The sequence below is a fragment of the Chiloscyllium punctatum genome, chromosome 3, assembly GCF_047496795.1.
Source record: "Chiloscyllium punctatum isolate Juve2018m chromosome 3, sChiPun1.3, whole genome shotgun sequence".
Lineage (NCBI taxonomy): Eukaryota > Metazoa > Chordata > Chondrichthyes > Orectolobiformes > Hemiscylliidae > Chiloscyllium > Chiloscyllium punctatum.
Genome location: NC_092741.1, coordinates 116,513,905 through 116,529,981, shown reverse-complemented (window position 1 = coordinate 116,529,981; position 16,077 = coordinate 116,513,905). Strand labels below are relative to the sequence as shown.

The 16,077-nt window shown below is 40.9% G+C and overlaps 1 protein-coding gene across 2 annotated transcripts in view; it reads left to right on the top strand.

The window, feature by feature from the left end:
- Window positions 1-16,077, top strand: part of galnt2 (UDP-N-acetyl-alpha-D-galactosamine:polypeptide N-acetylgalactosaminyltransferase 2) — a 109,861-nt gene that overhangs the window by 27,463 nt on the left and 66,321 nt on the right. The window lies entirely within an intron of this gene.

Below are 16,077 nucleotides of genomic sequence, written 5' to 3'. Positions count from 1 at the left end.
ATTGAATCAGCCAACAGTGGTGGTGACTTCACTACCTTTGTCTTTGTTAGGCACAATGCAGAAACAGACATTGGGAACATTAATTACAAGAGCTGTTTGCTGCTTAAGTGCAGCATAAGCTGATAGGCGCCATTTAACCATCTGAATGTAGGACAGCGTATATGAGGTATATTTAAATATTGCAATATTTAAAAGGTATATAAATAGGAAGGGTTTGGAGGGATATGGGCCAGGTGCTGGGTTGGGATATCTGGTCAGCATGGACGAGTTGAACCAAAGGGTGTGTTTCAATGCTGTACATCTCTATGACTTTCTTTAAAACTCACAGCATAAAATCGATTACATATTGCCTGTATTTTCTTATAATGTTTATTTGATGCCAGCACTACCAGTTTTTCACCTCACAGTTAATAGTTAGCACCCACTGTTAACCCCACATAGCTGAGCATACATTCAGCAACAGAATGAACATCCCCATCAGTGGGGATCACCATCTCAGGCTGTTCAGAAAAGTTGCTGTCGGATGATCCTTGATATGAAAGGATTGTCTTATAAGCAAAAGCTAAATAGGTTGGGACTCTTTTCACTAAGGTTTAGATGAACGAGAGGGAATGTCATTGAAACATGTAGGATTGTTAGGAGGCTTGACAGGTAAATGCTGAGAAGATGTTTCCCTTCATGGGAGAGTCTGGGATCTGAAAGCATAGTTTCAGAATAAAGAGATTCCGATTTAAGTCTGAAGTGAGAAAGAATTTCTTTTCTCAGAGGGTTGAGAGTCTTTCGAATTCCTTGCCACAAAGTGTTGTGGGAGCAGAGTCCTTGTGTATGTTTACAAAATCTACTTTCTAACCAACCTGTTTAGACATGTTATTGCACACATTGACTTGAACTGGGCTGCTTCACTCAAACACTGCACCACAAGAGCTGCAAAAGGCTGACGTGGATAGATTCTCAATAAGCAGGGTATTCAAGGGCTAAGAGGAAAAAGCAAGAAAGTCGATGTGAAGAATGTTGGATCAACCATTATCCTATTTAACAGCGTAACAGGTTCAAGGGCTGATCAGCCTACTCCTGTTCCTATTTAGTAAAGTCTTATCTGCGTTTGGGTTAGTTGCTGAATTGTTTGTCTTTGCTTCAGCCGTGCCTTTGTTCACTAGATTCAATTAATCTCACACACCCGTGGTTAGTCTCCAACATTTCTATCCTCTAAACAGGAAGTCATCCAAAACCTCTGTGGCTGAATCAAGCCACCATTTCCCTATCACTGACTTACGCTGACCTAATTTATTATATTTTAACAGTTTACATGAATAAGCTTTAGTTGACCATTGCCGAGATAGTAAAACATGTTTTGTACTGCTGGTTAAAGTTGCTGAAGTGTTGTGGCATATCATGAAGGCCTTGGTTCTTCCTTCCAGGGTTTTGCTCAGACCACTTACTCTCACTTGCGGTGGCTATGGTTTTTGTATCCTGCTGTCAGGCAGAAAGAACAAAAATGACATTGAAAAGAATGGTTTGGTTAAAGTGGGAGGAAGGAAGAGAAGTTGCCATGTCCACCAGAGTCATAAAGTATTTGTCTCTCTTTGTATTTGTCTTTATCTTTTGGCTAACATAGAGTCATAGAGATATACAGCACAGAAACAGACCCTTTGGACCAACTCATCCATGCCGACCAGATATCCCAACCCAATCTAGCCCCACCTGCCAGCACCCAGCCCATATCCCTCCAAACCCTTCCTATTCAGTTACCCAGTCTTCAGGAATTAATTTTTGACTCACCTCAGCAAGAAAGTGGTGACATAACCTCATTTCACGCAAGAGATTTTCAATGAAGTTTGCTACCCATTGTAGCAGGAATTGCAACCTCAGTGGCTGTAAAGGTATCTTTGAACTTCTTTGCATTGGTCTCCTTCAATGACAAAGCTGGCAATTGCCCTTTGCCTTGCATAGTGGTATACATGAGCTCACTAATCCTCAGTATTCAAGTAGGGGTGGGGATACACTGTGTTTTCCTTTTCCAGAGAGAAGATGTGGCTTTGCTATGATAGCAGGTTTTCCAGCGGTGAAGGAGGCATTCGTTGTACATGTTTTCCTGGTGCCCACACTAATTGATTAGTTAATTTATTAATTTAATTAATTAAATGTACCACAACAGCAAAGAGTTTCATTTGCACAATAGGTTCCTTTTACGTAATATCTGGCTGATGTGCAACCGTATTTGGCACTTAATGCTTATCAATAGCCAATATCGTGCTAGCATTCATTGATGCATTTATGCCAGTCTATTCTACATCAGCCTAGGAGCTATTACAAGAAACCAGAGGGCAGTTTCTGGATGATGAATGCAATCTGCTAATCACTTGCTTATGTTTCTGTTACACAACCCAAGTATACATGAGCAGCATGTATGTAATAAGGGCCATGGTTTCCAAACAAAATGCTACAAATGCAACAAGCAAGGCCACTTATGCTGGACTCTTCTGGGGGTGCCTTGCTGTATTATGTACTGATTTATTAAGTAAAAACCAAAGTGGGTCATTTGGCTCCATGAGCCAGCTCCATTCTTTAATAAGGCCATGACTGATCTGTTGTATTTTGACTTTTACATTCCCATCTACCTCCTTATAAATTTTGATTCCCTTGCCTAACAAGAATCTATGTAACTCTGCCTTAAAAATATTCAATCAACCTGTCACACAATCCTCTGAGAAAGAAAGTTTCTCTTCATTTTTTCCTTAAAAGGATGACCCTAATTTTAAGATAATGTCTACTGGTTCTCAAGAGGAAACATTGAAACACTTCTGACTTGTCAAGATAATTCAAAACTTTACATTCTTCAATACAGTCAGCCCTCATCCTTCTAAACTCTGGTGAAAGCAAGCTCAAGCTATCCAACATAAGACAACCTATTCAATCCAGTTATCACTCTAGTAAATCACCTTTGCATTGCATCCAACATGTTTGCATCCTTAAATTAGAAATCACGTCCAGTATTTGAGATGTGGTCTCACCAATGTCCTGTACAACTGAAGCATAACATTCCTACTTTTATAAATGCAAAATATTGTGAATGCTGGAAACTTGAACTAAATTAGAAAATGTTGGAGAAACTAAAGAGCTGAAGAGTCATTTTGGACTTGAAACGTTAACTCTGCTTTCTCCAGCCTTACTTCTATGTTGCAAACCAAACTTATGAACAGCAAAAACATTCTCCCTCATTTGAATGCTGGAATCAAGTCACTGTCAAAAGAAATTGGAATAACAGAATCCCAACCAGCCTATAAAACTAAGAACCTTGAAATCGACTGTTCAACTACCAACAAAAATGCTAGCAGTAGCCTGCACTGCAATGGTTGCAACATTCAACCTTGTTCTTTGCAAACGATTCATATCCATATATCTTTTGTTAACTGGTATCATTTTGAACTCTCCTCTTATTTCTAATCTGTGTGCATGTGTGTTGCGTTACTAATTCTTCTTACAGTTAGAAAGTAATAAACTACTCTGTTAATTCAAGAAAGTCTGTTTAAATTCACTTTTTCTAAAATATAATTTCATTTGGGGTCTGGGAAAAAGATAAGGGAATGGATCCATTTTTATATCATTCTTATTGTGATCTTCCAAGCAAGTGGTTGAATAAAGAAGAGCTAGTTCATCCCACCTTGCCTTGGGATTTAATGATTTAGGATATCCTTTCTGGAACCAAAACAAATTAGGGCATTTAACCCAGGGAAAGGGCATAATAAGTATTCCCTCTGACAACTCATTCCTTGTTTCACTCTCCACTTGAATATATCACAGTGCCACGGTCAGTTACTCATCCACCCTGTAGCCCTGCCCTCATCCAAACAAGCAGAGAAAACCTTTCGCTTATGTAGAAGCTGACAATCCTGCCCTCTGGGTCCCCTAGCCTGCATCACTTGAAGTTATGCTTTCTTGTCCCTGACCACTGATCAAACCAAAGATCCTATACTAAGTGGTGTGACTGTCTTACGGTACAAAACATCCAGCTAACTTGCCCATTCTAGTCTAGGAGCACCCACATGCTGCAGCCTAGACATATTGCCTGTCTTGTCATCCTTAATGAGTTAATTACTTAATTATTACCATTAATTTATTTATTTGGTTTTTATGTTTTATTAGATTTACGAAAATTTTTATACCATTTCAAATCTTAAAAGTAGAACAGACCTGATCTACTGATTCTTCAGAGCACATATAATGACTTATTATGGTCTGCTTCATTCTGCACAACCATGTTATATGTAGGCATAGTCTATCTACCGTACATAATGTAAATAGCAGAAGTGAACAGATCGTGATCAGCTTGTCTGATTGCAGTACCAATGAATACAAACCCATTTTTCCTTAATTTCCCTGTGCAGCATGTCATCCCAGCATCATCTTTACCATAGCGCTGAACTGAAAGCCACTACAAATATTGATTATAGGTAGGTTTCGAATCTTATCAAATGATTCAGTGTTCCATGTGAAGGCCCTTTGCACAATCCTGTTGAGCAGTTCCTATCTGCTCCAATGCTCCTAGGCAGTGCAAACCCAATGACAGCAGTGTGGCAAAAGGGGAAATTGCAAATGGCCTTACAAAATGACCAAGTTTTGGGTTCCACCTCTTTGTCATAGGCAGCAGAGTGGCTGAATGCCTGTTGGGCAAGTTCAAGGGTAGTGGCAGTGGAAGACCAATACTGTCAACTTGAGGACACAGGACAACAAGTTCAAGGTCCATAGCTGCAGTTTTAACTGTCTTTGCACTGTAAATTATTGCTGTAACATCTTGGAAACACATATTGAGCACTTGATCTGATCTGATTTATTGTGGTCACGTGTGACTAAGTACAGTGAAAAGCTTTGTTTGCGACCAGTACAGGAGGATCATAGTAAGCACAGAGTGCTTAGACAAAGTGAGGCATAAAGATTACACTACACATGAGATATGCAAAGCAAGATCAACATTAACCAGATCAACTGTATTTGGAGTCAGAGAATCCATTCATCAGTTTAATAACAGCAGGGAAGAAGCTGTTCTTGAACCTGTTGGTGCATGTGTTTAAGCTTAAGTTTAAGTGTGGCTAATACTGGGGCAGTGGTTAACACAGTTTTTAGGCTGTCAACTGCCTTTTGACGGTCTGCTGTCCACTGAAATGTCTTCCCCTTTTTTAACAATTCAGTGAGTGGAGCAGCCACATTGCTAAAGTTCGGCACAAGCTTTTGATAAAATCCACTCAACCCTAGGAACTGTGGTACTGCTTTTTTTTGTCAACGGTGTGGGAAATTCCCCAATTAGATTTGTTCTCGTGGAGCCATTTGACCATGTCCAATAACATGGCCCAGGAAGATGACTTGGGCTTTGGCAAATTCACTTTTAGCTAGGTTTACCACCAAGCCTGCTTTCTAAAGTCAATCGAACAAGTGCTGTAAGTGTTCCTTCCATGAGTGACTAAAAATCACCAGGTCATCAATATACACCACACAGTTGGGTAATCCTGCAATGACCTTATTAGTCTGTATCTGAAATGTGCATGGAGTGTTTTTCATTCCAAATGGCATGTCTTTGAACTCATATTTGGCGTTACGAAAGCCAAAATAGCCTTTGCTCTCTCTGACAGGTACTTGCCAGTAGCCTCTGAGCAAGTCCAACTTAGAAATGTGCATTGCTTGTCCCACTTTTTCGACACAGTCCTCCAATCGTGGAATCGGATATGCATCAGTCTTTCTAATTGTATTGACTTTGCAATAGTCCACACATAGCCGTTGGGTACCATCTGGCTTTGGCACCATAACTGTGGGTGAGTCCAGTCACTGTAACTCCCTTTGATTATGCTCTCTTGGAGCACCTGCTCTATCTCCTTCCGAATCTGTGCCATCTTTAGAGGGTTATGCCTATCAGGATGTTGCTTAATCGGAACAGCATCTCCTATATCTATATCATGCACAATTAGGTTAATACTTCCCAGTTTATTTCTGCATATCTCCCCATGTGATAGTAATAACTCTTTCAGGTCATTTTGCTTTTCTTGTGGAAGGTAACTCAATAATTTATCCCAATTTTTGACAACTTCCTCATCGTCCAGTTTGATTTGAGGAATGTCCAATTCAGAGTCCTCTGAACCTCATTCTTCCTTCTGTGCTGCAATCATTAACACCTTCTCTTGCTTTCCTTCCCTATCAAAATACCCTTTGAGCATATTCACATGACACAGTCTGAGAGATTCTTCCTGTCTGGAGTCCATATCAAGTAGTTCACCACACTCAATTTCTTCTCCATTTGATATGGTTCATTAAACCTTGCTCTTAAAGGTTCATCTGTTACTGGAAGTAACACCAATACCTGAACCCCAATTGCAAATTTGTGATTTCTTATCCACTTCTTGTTTCATTGTATGCTGTGATACCTTTAAATGCTGTCTAACCAATTCTCTAAAATGTGACACATAGTCCAAAGGGATGGTCTCTGAATTCTGAGTTATTAACTTCTCCTTAATCAATTTTAACAGACCTCTTACTTCATGCCAAAAATGAATTCAAATGGACTGAATTTGGTCGATTTATTCGGTGCATCTCTGATCGCAGAAAGTACAAACGGAACTCCCTTATCCAAATCATCTGGATAATCCTGACCATAAACTCTTAACATGGTCTTTAGTGTTTGATGCCATCTCCCTAGCACTCCCTGCAATTCTGGATGGTACACAGTAGATTTGAATTGCAACCCATTTAACTGTAATGTTGTGCAATGGGATTGCCTCTGGAAATCTAGTCAACACATCCATTATTGTCAGTAAATACTTATTCCCATTTCTTGTTTGAGATAGGGGACCCACTCAATCAATCAAGACTCTTGTGAAAGGTTCCTCAAATGCTGCAATAGGTGTTAAAGATGCAGGTTGTATTTCTGCCTGTGGTTTTCTGATTAGCTGACATGTATGATACGTCTGGCAAAATTCAACTACATCCTTGTGTAGTCCAGGCCAGTAAAAATGTCTTTGTATTTTAGCCTGTGTTATCCTCACTCCTAAATGACCTCCAAGTGGAAGCTCATACGCCACTCTCAGCACCTCCTTTCTATACCCTACTGACAAAACAATTTGATGAATCTCTGCCTGTTTTACATCTGCTTGAATGTGTGATGGTCTCCATTTCCTCACTAAGACATCATTTGTATGTATAACACAGGAATACATTCACTTTCCTTCTCTGTGATAGCCTTTTGATATAATTGTTTTAAGTTCTCATCTTTTTGATGTAATTCAATCAGCTTAGCAGAGCTAAAGATACTTGCTTGTTTACCTATTTGCTGTTTCTCAGTGCCACTTACCTGATCAAAAAAAGTCTCGGATAACACGAGGTCAGCTTCCTTATTTGTGCCTTTTGATTCCCTCCTGCATCAGCTTGTGCCTCTGTGATCTTGTGATCACACAATCAGGGAACATTTCTAGATGAACATTCTCCATGTTTTCAGTTGCCTCCGTCTCCACTGGCTTTTCAATTAGAATAGGCAGCACACTTACCGGTGAATCAGCTCTATCATTTGCAAGGACAAATTGTATTCCTGGAGCTAAGAGTTTGTCCAATAGTCCTACTGCAAATTCTTCACTCTTCTCTGGACTCTCTAGCTTCACTTTACGTAACTGAGCACTTCTTGTCTCACCATGAATTCCTGTTACCAGTACCTTTTCTGGCAAAAGTCCCTCAGTAGTAATACATCCTCATCCTTCAGCATTACAGACTGAGAGGATCCTGTGTCCTTTAATATTGTAATCTCCTTACCTATTACTTCTAGCCTATGTGAATAAACTTTATCCTTGCATGTATATTTTTTAAGCAGATCTGGCACTGCCTCCTTAATCAACCTCTGATCGTCTTGTACATTGTGAGGCATTTGTTTAACTTCCCTTGCGCTTTTTGTTACTAGTCCAAGAAAACTTCCATGCTTGTCTGGATTTCCTACATCTGCCTTTCTCCTAGCCCACCAACACTGTGGTTTCGTGTGGCCCGCTTGATTACAGTGAAAACATCGAAGCTTTTTAACTTCTTTGTCCCCCTCAAGGGTTTCTTTTTTACCCCGGGGAGAATTAAACTTAGGTTAGTCACTGAGATCTACCTTTCCCTTTCCACGTGAGGATTTCTCTTTTGACCCAATTTCTATCCCTCATGGACTGATGGACTGAAATAGATTCTGGAAGCCAAACCATGAGTTATGGAGCAACCCATAATCATCAGCCACTCAGCTGCTAACCTTGACGTTTTAACACTCTGCTCTTCCACATGAGTTCACACTACTTCAAGCAGTGAATGTTTGAATTCCTCCAAAGTAATTACCGCTGTAAGGGTATCATAAGTTTGCACGATTTTTAAAACTCTTATCCATCTATCGAAATTACTCTGTTTGATCCTTTCAAACTCAATGTAGGTTTGACCAGGGTTCCTCATTAGATTCCTGAAATATCATCTGTTGGCTTCTGGTACAAGCTCATATGCACTTAAAATGGCTTTTTTTCTCCTCCTCATACTCCCCAGATACCTCCTCTGATAGTTATGCGAATACCTCACTAGCTCTTCCTACAAGTTTTGTTTGGATCAACAAAACCCACATTGCCACTGGCCACTGCATTCGTTTAGCCACCTTTTCAAATAAGATGAAAAAGGCTTCCACATCCTTTTCATCAAATTTAGGCAATGCTTGAACATACTTTTTTTTATATAGGCACACTCCTTTCCCTATCCGATTTGTAAGGATTGACTATCTGTGTGATCTTCTTTTGTGTAAAGTCTCATATTTGAAAATACCGAAAGCGGTCCTTGTTAGGCAGTCCAATTGTCTGGTGCTGCTTAAAGGACATCATAATCCCCCCATCGAACAGGTCTCCCAAGCAGGAAATACCTCTGGACTCCCAATTTTTAAATGTAGCATCCGTCAGCCCTGGCTGAATTCCTGATGCTCCCATTATGGGGGTATAAGGGGAGGTTTCTTGCAGGTTCCCCTCATCTTGTCGCATTATCCTCCAGGCTATAATTGTATTTAGTACAATAGGGTTTTTACAATAGTCCGTAATAACTCTCATCTTGTCCATAAATAATAGATTCATGAGGGTACATTTTGCTTGGGAGGTTTCAATATCTAACCAGATTGGGTCGCTTGTGACCCACAATCAGTCAGCTACATAAGGTAATAAGAAGCTCAATTGGTACCTCCTGAAATCTGGAAAGTCCAGTGCTCCCCTTGCTTGTGGGAGCTGCAGCTTTTCTAATTTGACAAGGGGCTGTCTATGATTCCAAATAAAGGAGTCGAGCCAGCCATAGAGCTTACTCAACGCCTGTCTTGGCAGCATCAAGGGGAGCATTCTCATAGGATATAGACGATGAGGTAGGATATTTATCTTAACTAAGGCTACTCTGCCTAGCCTGGATATTGGGACATCTTCCCAGTGTTAAAGGTCCTGCCTTATTGTCTCTAATAAGTGTACGTAATTGGCTTTATATCGCTGACCAAACACTGGAGTGATAAAAATAGCGAAGTACAGAAAACCTTCTAGTGATCACCGAAAGGGAAAGCAAGATCTGTCCGGTAAATTGGATATACTGGCAAGGCCTCCCAACGGCATGGCCTCCGATTTCATAAAATTGATTTTGTAACCTGAGAACATACCGAATAAATTTACCACTTGAATTAAGTGGGGCGTGGGTGTCAAAGGATCACTTAAGAAAAGGAGGACATCATCCGCATAGAGAGTAATTTTATGCTTGCCCGATCCAACCCTCTGAGCCGTTATATTAGGGTCAATTCGTATAGCTTCTGCCAGTAGTTTAATCACTAGCATAAATAACAATGGAGAGAGGGGACATCCCTGGCTATAGCCCCTGCCAACGCTAAAGCTATCCAAACTTAAACCGTTGGTGATCACCAGTGCTTTGGGATCATTATATAATACTGAAGCCCATTTAGTAAAGACCTCTCCAACACTGAACCTTTCCAGCACATCAAAAAGATATCGACATTCTACCCGATCTCAAATGCCTTCTCTGCATCTAGGGAGACAACTAAACCCAATATTGTTCCCTGTTGGCAGGCTTGTATCATATTTAAGACCCTTCTAATGTTATTAGTTGAACTGTGACCCTTTATAAACCCCGTCTGATCCTCTTTTTATAATGAATGGTAAAACCCTCTCCAGTCTTAATGCTAACATTTTTGAAAGAATTTTAAAATCCATATTTTAACAAGGATATGTGTCTATATGAAGAGCAATCTTCTGGGGTCTTTCCCTTCTGAAGAATAAGAGAAATATTTGCTTCTCTCAATGAAGGCGGGAGGCAGCCCTGACTGTGTGAGTAATTGTACATATTTATGAGTGGCCTGGCCAGTTCACCTATGAATTCTTTATAGAACTCAACCTGGAATCCGATGGCCCAGGCACTTTGCCACGCTGAAGCTGCCTAACCGCGCCTGGTACTTCCTGGGTTGTCAAGAGGGTATTCAAGATACCCCCTGACCTGCTCCGAGGTTAGGCCCGGAAGGGCCAAATTTTTAAAGAAAGACTCCATCTTCCCAGTTCTATCCTCACAGTCTTGCGACTTATACAATTCAAAATAGAACTTTTCTGAAGGCTGTATTGATCTTTTTATGATAACAAGTCAAGGTACCAGCACTTTCTCTAATGGACGTAATGGCTTAGGGAGCCTTTTTCTTTCTGACAAGGTACTCTGGATATCTGCCAGGCTTGACACCATATTCAAATAATCTCTGCTTTGAGAATAATATTTCCCTCTTTGCTGTTTGGGTAAGTGCGGTATTCAAGGCTGCCCTAAGGGCTTTAACCCTCTGTAGCTTAGTAATGGAGGGCCTATCAACATACGCAATTTCAGCTGCCTTCAGGCGAGCCTCAAGTAGGCGCTGTTGCTCTCCCTTTTGTCTTTTCCGGGTTGCAGAATATGAGATGACCAAGCCTCGCACATATGCCTTCGTGGTCACCCACGTCATCAAAGGGTTACTAGCCGTACCTGAGTTAATATCCCAGAAGGTTTTGAATTCCTGCGAAAAATATTTTATAAATTTGCTATCCTTCAATAAGAAAGGATCTATACGCCAATGTCGGGGTCTATCCTATCATCCCTAGTTTTGACTTCCATATATACTGCCGCATGATCAGAAATAGTTATATTACCTATTGTACAAGACAGTATTGAATTCAAAAGGTTTGAGGGGGCAAAAACATACCAATTCTGATATGGCACTTGTGTGGGTTAGAATAGAAAGTAAAGTCTCTACCCTGGGGATGAAGACACCTCCACACATCATCTAGTCCTAGCTCCTTGTTCGGATCCACCAGTTGCCTAGATCTCAGAGATATACCCGCAGTGCTCCTAGGTATCCTATCCATCTCTGGGTTAATAATATAGTTAAAATCTCCCCCTGTAATTGTACGGCAGACCCCAAAAGCCATTAACTTAGAGAATGCTTCCGTTACAAATTTAAAAGGGTGTGCCGGGGACAATAAAGAATCAAGATCCCATATTCGTGTTCGTATATTAGGGCTTTGATGAATATATACCATCCAGACTCATCTTTTATCTGGCTTAACATTTGGAAAGGAAGATTCTTCCAAATAAGAATGGCTACTCCCCTACTTTTTGAGCTGAAAGATGAAAAGAACCCATCCTGTTGTAGCTTTGAGTGTTCCTTATCAAGTAGATGTGTCTCCTGTAAGAGAGCTACATCAACCCTTTCTTTTTTAAGACTTGATAATATCTTTTTCCTTTTGATTGGCGAATGGCTCCCCTTGACATTCCAGATGCACCGCCTAAGCGAATGGCTAGCCATAATCAGGCAGGCCCGAGACCTCCCAGAAGGAAGAACCCCACCCAAAAGACATTGAATAAAGACCATAGAAAATTCACATATTTAAAAAAAACTCTTAAAACATTTAAATCAACACAATTAAGAACTACTCCGAAGTAAAAATAACACAAAACATATTTGAAAGGAGTCTTTTCCCCCTTGCTCCCAGGGGGCATTGCTACCTATCAATAACCCCACCATAGCCTCTCCCAGTTAGGGCCCTGCCCTCAGCCCAGGCACTACAAAATGGAGTAAATAAATTCAAGTGTCTTATAAAACAGGAGTTAAAAGTGAGTGACCCACCCCTCCCCCCACACCATTGTTTAATAAAAACAATACAAAATAGAAATATATAAGATTACAAAATTACAATGCCAGCGAGTATTAGGCAATTAAATAAGAAGAAAAAAAAGAAAACCCCACTCTAGAAAAAATCTCCACCACAAATCAGATAAACTGCACAAGCTATAAAAAGGAGACCAAAGGAAGAGTAAAGAACAAGCCCCTCCACCACCCCCAGGAAAAGATGGGTAAACAAAGAGTGGGCAAAATAAAGTCATTATCAATACAGTTCAAGTCCCGCAGTCTTTTTGAGAGAGTCCAAGAATTCTTTTACTTTCTCCGGTGATCCAAAGTTATATGCGGATTCTCCATGGCGGAAGCGCAGCGTTGCTGGATATTGTATTGGGTATTGAATATTTACGTGTCTCAAACGCTTCTTTGCCTTGTTGAATGCCCTCCTTTTGTGGACCACGACTGGAGAGAAGTCCTGAAATAATATTATCTTGGAGCCCTTGTACATCATGGCCTGGGGATCATTCTCCAGGACTCTGGAGGCCTCTACGAGCATTTGATTTTCCTTATAACATTGAAGTCGGACTAGAACTGGGCGGGCCCTACACACAGCAACCCAGTGGGCCTGCTCCACCCGCACCCAGCCCAGCTCCAACTCCAACTCCAACTTCAATAATTATGGGAGCCATTGCTTCAAGAAATCCACAAGCTGGCCTTCCTCCTCCCGTTCAGGAAGGCCCAGCAACCGAATATTTTTCCGATGACCTCGGTTCTCTACGTCATCGATGTCCTCCTCCAGGGTCCGGACTCGCTGCTCCAGAGCCCAGTCCTGACTCATGGATGACTCAACAGCAGCCTCCGAGCCCATTGCTCCGCCTCTCCAACGCGCTGCTCGAGTTTTTTGGTCTCTTGGTCATGCTTCTGCAGCATGACTGAAATCAACTCCCACCTGGACCGGGCCTCCTCAATGTTCATGTCAATCTTCTCCTGGAGTTTGACGATCTCTGAGATCAGGCTCGCCTCCACAGCTAAGTCCCGAGGTGGCTGTGGACGACCCGCTGCTGCTGCGGGAGGGGGTGGGGAGGGGTTACTGCCTGTTGCGAGCTGCGGGAGTTTTTGCCCTTAGTCATTTTTTTAAAAGCACCAACCTGTTAAAGTTTGGTGTAAAATGACTAAGAGTGCTGGACAAAAGCTATCCTGAATGATTTAAAGGGTGAGGTGAAGGTGGGTGCCCCACTTTGCCTGAGTCTTAGGCAGAACACTGCAGACTCAGACCTACTGGGTCGCCGCCATCTTGGATCTCGCTTGAATATATTTACAATTTCTCACTGGGCTTCTGACTACCAGGGGCTTGCTTCTCTTCACTCTCTTCCTTACTAAGCCTACCCTAAGCCTTTATCTCCAGCCTTTTAAGCTGACATTCCTTTTCAAGTGTCAGTTTTTGAAGTTCAAAATCTCTCTCTTTTTCTCTCTGTTCTGCTGCTCTGTCTTTTCCCTCTCTTCAGCTTTTAGTCGTAACTGAAACTATTTAATTTATGCTGCCCTTTCCTTATCTCTCGCCTCTAACTCAAGCTGCTTCATTTGCAATTGAATTCTTGTCATCTCTATAGATTCTGATGGTTTCTCCAGCAAGTTCAAATGCTGAGCTACTGATGTAATTATCTCTCCTTTCTTCACAGAAGTAGGCAGTTCCGATTTCAGCTTCTCTGCTAACTTTTTAACTTGGTCTATTCGCTTTCTGCAAAACTTCCAAAGTCACCGCATCCACATCCAGAAAACTTCTGGCGACTGAAGTTTATCCCAAGCTTTGTCTACCCAACCAAACTAACACCAGAAATAAAGACACTAGCACCTACCACTCTCTGTTTAAAATCCCGCAAAGAGCCCCCAATCTCTTATGGACTAGGCCAGACCACTCAAAACATTCTTAAGCAGGCAGCCCAGACCATAACTTTGCAATTTGTTTCGATAAGTGTACAATGAAAATTACCTGGATTAAGTTTGCGAGGTTGACCACCAGGTTTAAAACAGACAAAAATATTTATTCACAAAATTACACGATGAAATACAAAGAACCCCTACAGAATTTGGTCTATCCAAACTAGATTTAAGTATGCTGTTCCGAATATACACAACAGCCCTAATAAGCAAATCACCTTTAAAACACGGTACAAAAAGGGTCAGATGCTGACAAGTTGAAGTTAGAAGGGCAGAAGAGAGAGGTTCCATACAGCTCACTGTTGAACTCCCAATCACTTCTGGACTGAGCTAAACTGCTCAGCTGGAGAGCTGACCACTCCCCTTTCATTCTACAGGTCACTTCTAAAACATGACCATTTTTGTTTATATATACACAAAAGGCTTCTCAGAATCTTTTTTCATATCTGTACCAAACCAGTCTGATTGGAGCCTGGCCTGCTTTATTACCCCTCTGAAAAAAAATCAAGGATGAGTATCCTTGAGCCAAGGAACAGCTTTTTGTGACAATACGCAGCTTTAAGAGCTTCCATCCCTGAAAACTGACACTGTCTCAGCCTAAACCCAGTCCACTGGAGCATTCTTGGGTGATGTAAAGTTTCTTGTGCTATGGTGGAAGCTAAGGGATTGACTATTGAACGCTGTTCATATTCTTTAAGGTAGGCAGACTGTCTGTCTATCCGGTCTGATGGCTGCAAGCGTGAGATTATATGACAATGTTTTATCAGTTACATTTTGCTGTTGCACTATTTCCTGCCCAGACTGAGGTTCTTGGATATATGAAATGAGAAATTCACAAATTTAAGGTTGCAGCGAGTTGGAGACTGAGATCTTCAGCTTGTAAGTTTGTGGGTCAAGGGGCAAGAGGAATGTGGGAAAGGTTAGGTATGAGTATACTCTTGTCATTGATCTTTTCAGTCCTGATATTGAGCCATATCAAAGAGCGCAACTGCTGTCTCCTTACTGGCTGAGTGCCTTCCCAGACAATTTGCTGCTGCTTGTTGTTCATTGGTTGGTAGTGAGTATAACTAACAGATGTGTGCATAGGTGACACAAATCTGCAAACAACGCAAAACTTTCATGCTCCCTGCACTCTAATAATGAGAGTGGGTTAGTTGCAATACCTTTCAAATAGTGCATTTCAGTTCATTGTAACCGATTGACTTAAAACAGTTCTTACTTCCTCTCTTTCATTTAATTTTACCTTAATCCAAGCCTTCCAGTTATCATCCACCTTGCAGTGGTAACATTTTCTTCCCATCTACCTTCCAGAGCCTTGGTATTGTACTGATTATGCTACAGTTCCCAGCAAATTTGTATTTATTTTGTATTCTGTGTGCCTCATGTTTGAAATCTTCTCACTACTGATGTGCATCATACTCATGCATGTATGCCCCCAAACCCCAATTCTAATAACTTCTCTGAAGAGTACTTGCTTTATGTCCATCCCCAAGGTTTCAGTCATTTCTCACAGTTCTGATTCAACTAATAGTATTTCTTATGGAACTTCCCAATGCTTCAATTCTGCACCAATGTAAATGATTTTAATTATAAGTGACAGTATATTTAATTATTTCACAACATTTTTCCAGATTGCATTGAAATTTGTCTTAACAACAATTAAACAATTGTTTAACATTCAAGCACTCAATATCAAATAAGCATTTGGTTGTACAGAACATGTGTATTCCTGAATAAAAATTGTCAAATCTTTTCATCAAGTAAATTTGCAAGAATTACCAAAGTTAAAGGAAGTCAACATTTATTGGAAAGGAGACTGCTGATTAGTTGGCAAGTGGACTCTGCCAAATTGAACTCAAGTTTGAAAAAAAATGATTAATACTTAAAAAGGGAACATTTTCAGGGCTAGGTAGAAAGAGTGGTAAAGTGAAACTAGCTGACAAAGAAAGAATGTACAGAGGTGCTTCCTTCTATGCGTTCGGATTCCATGG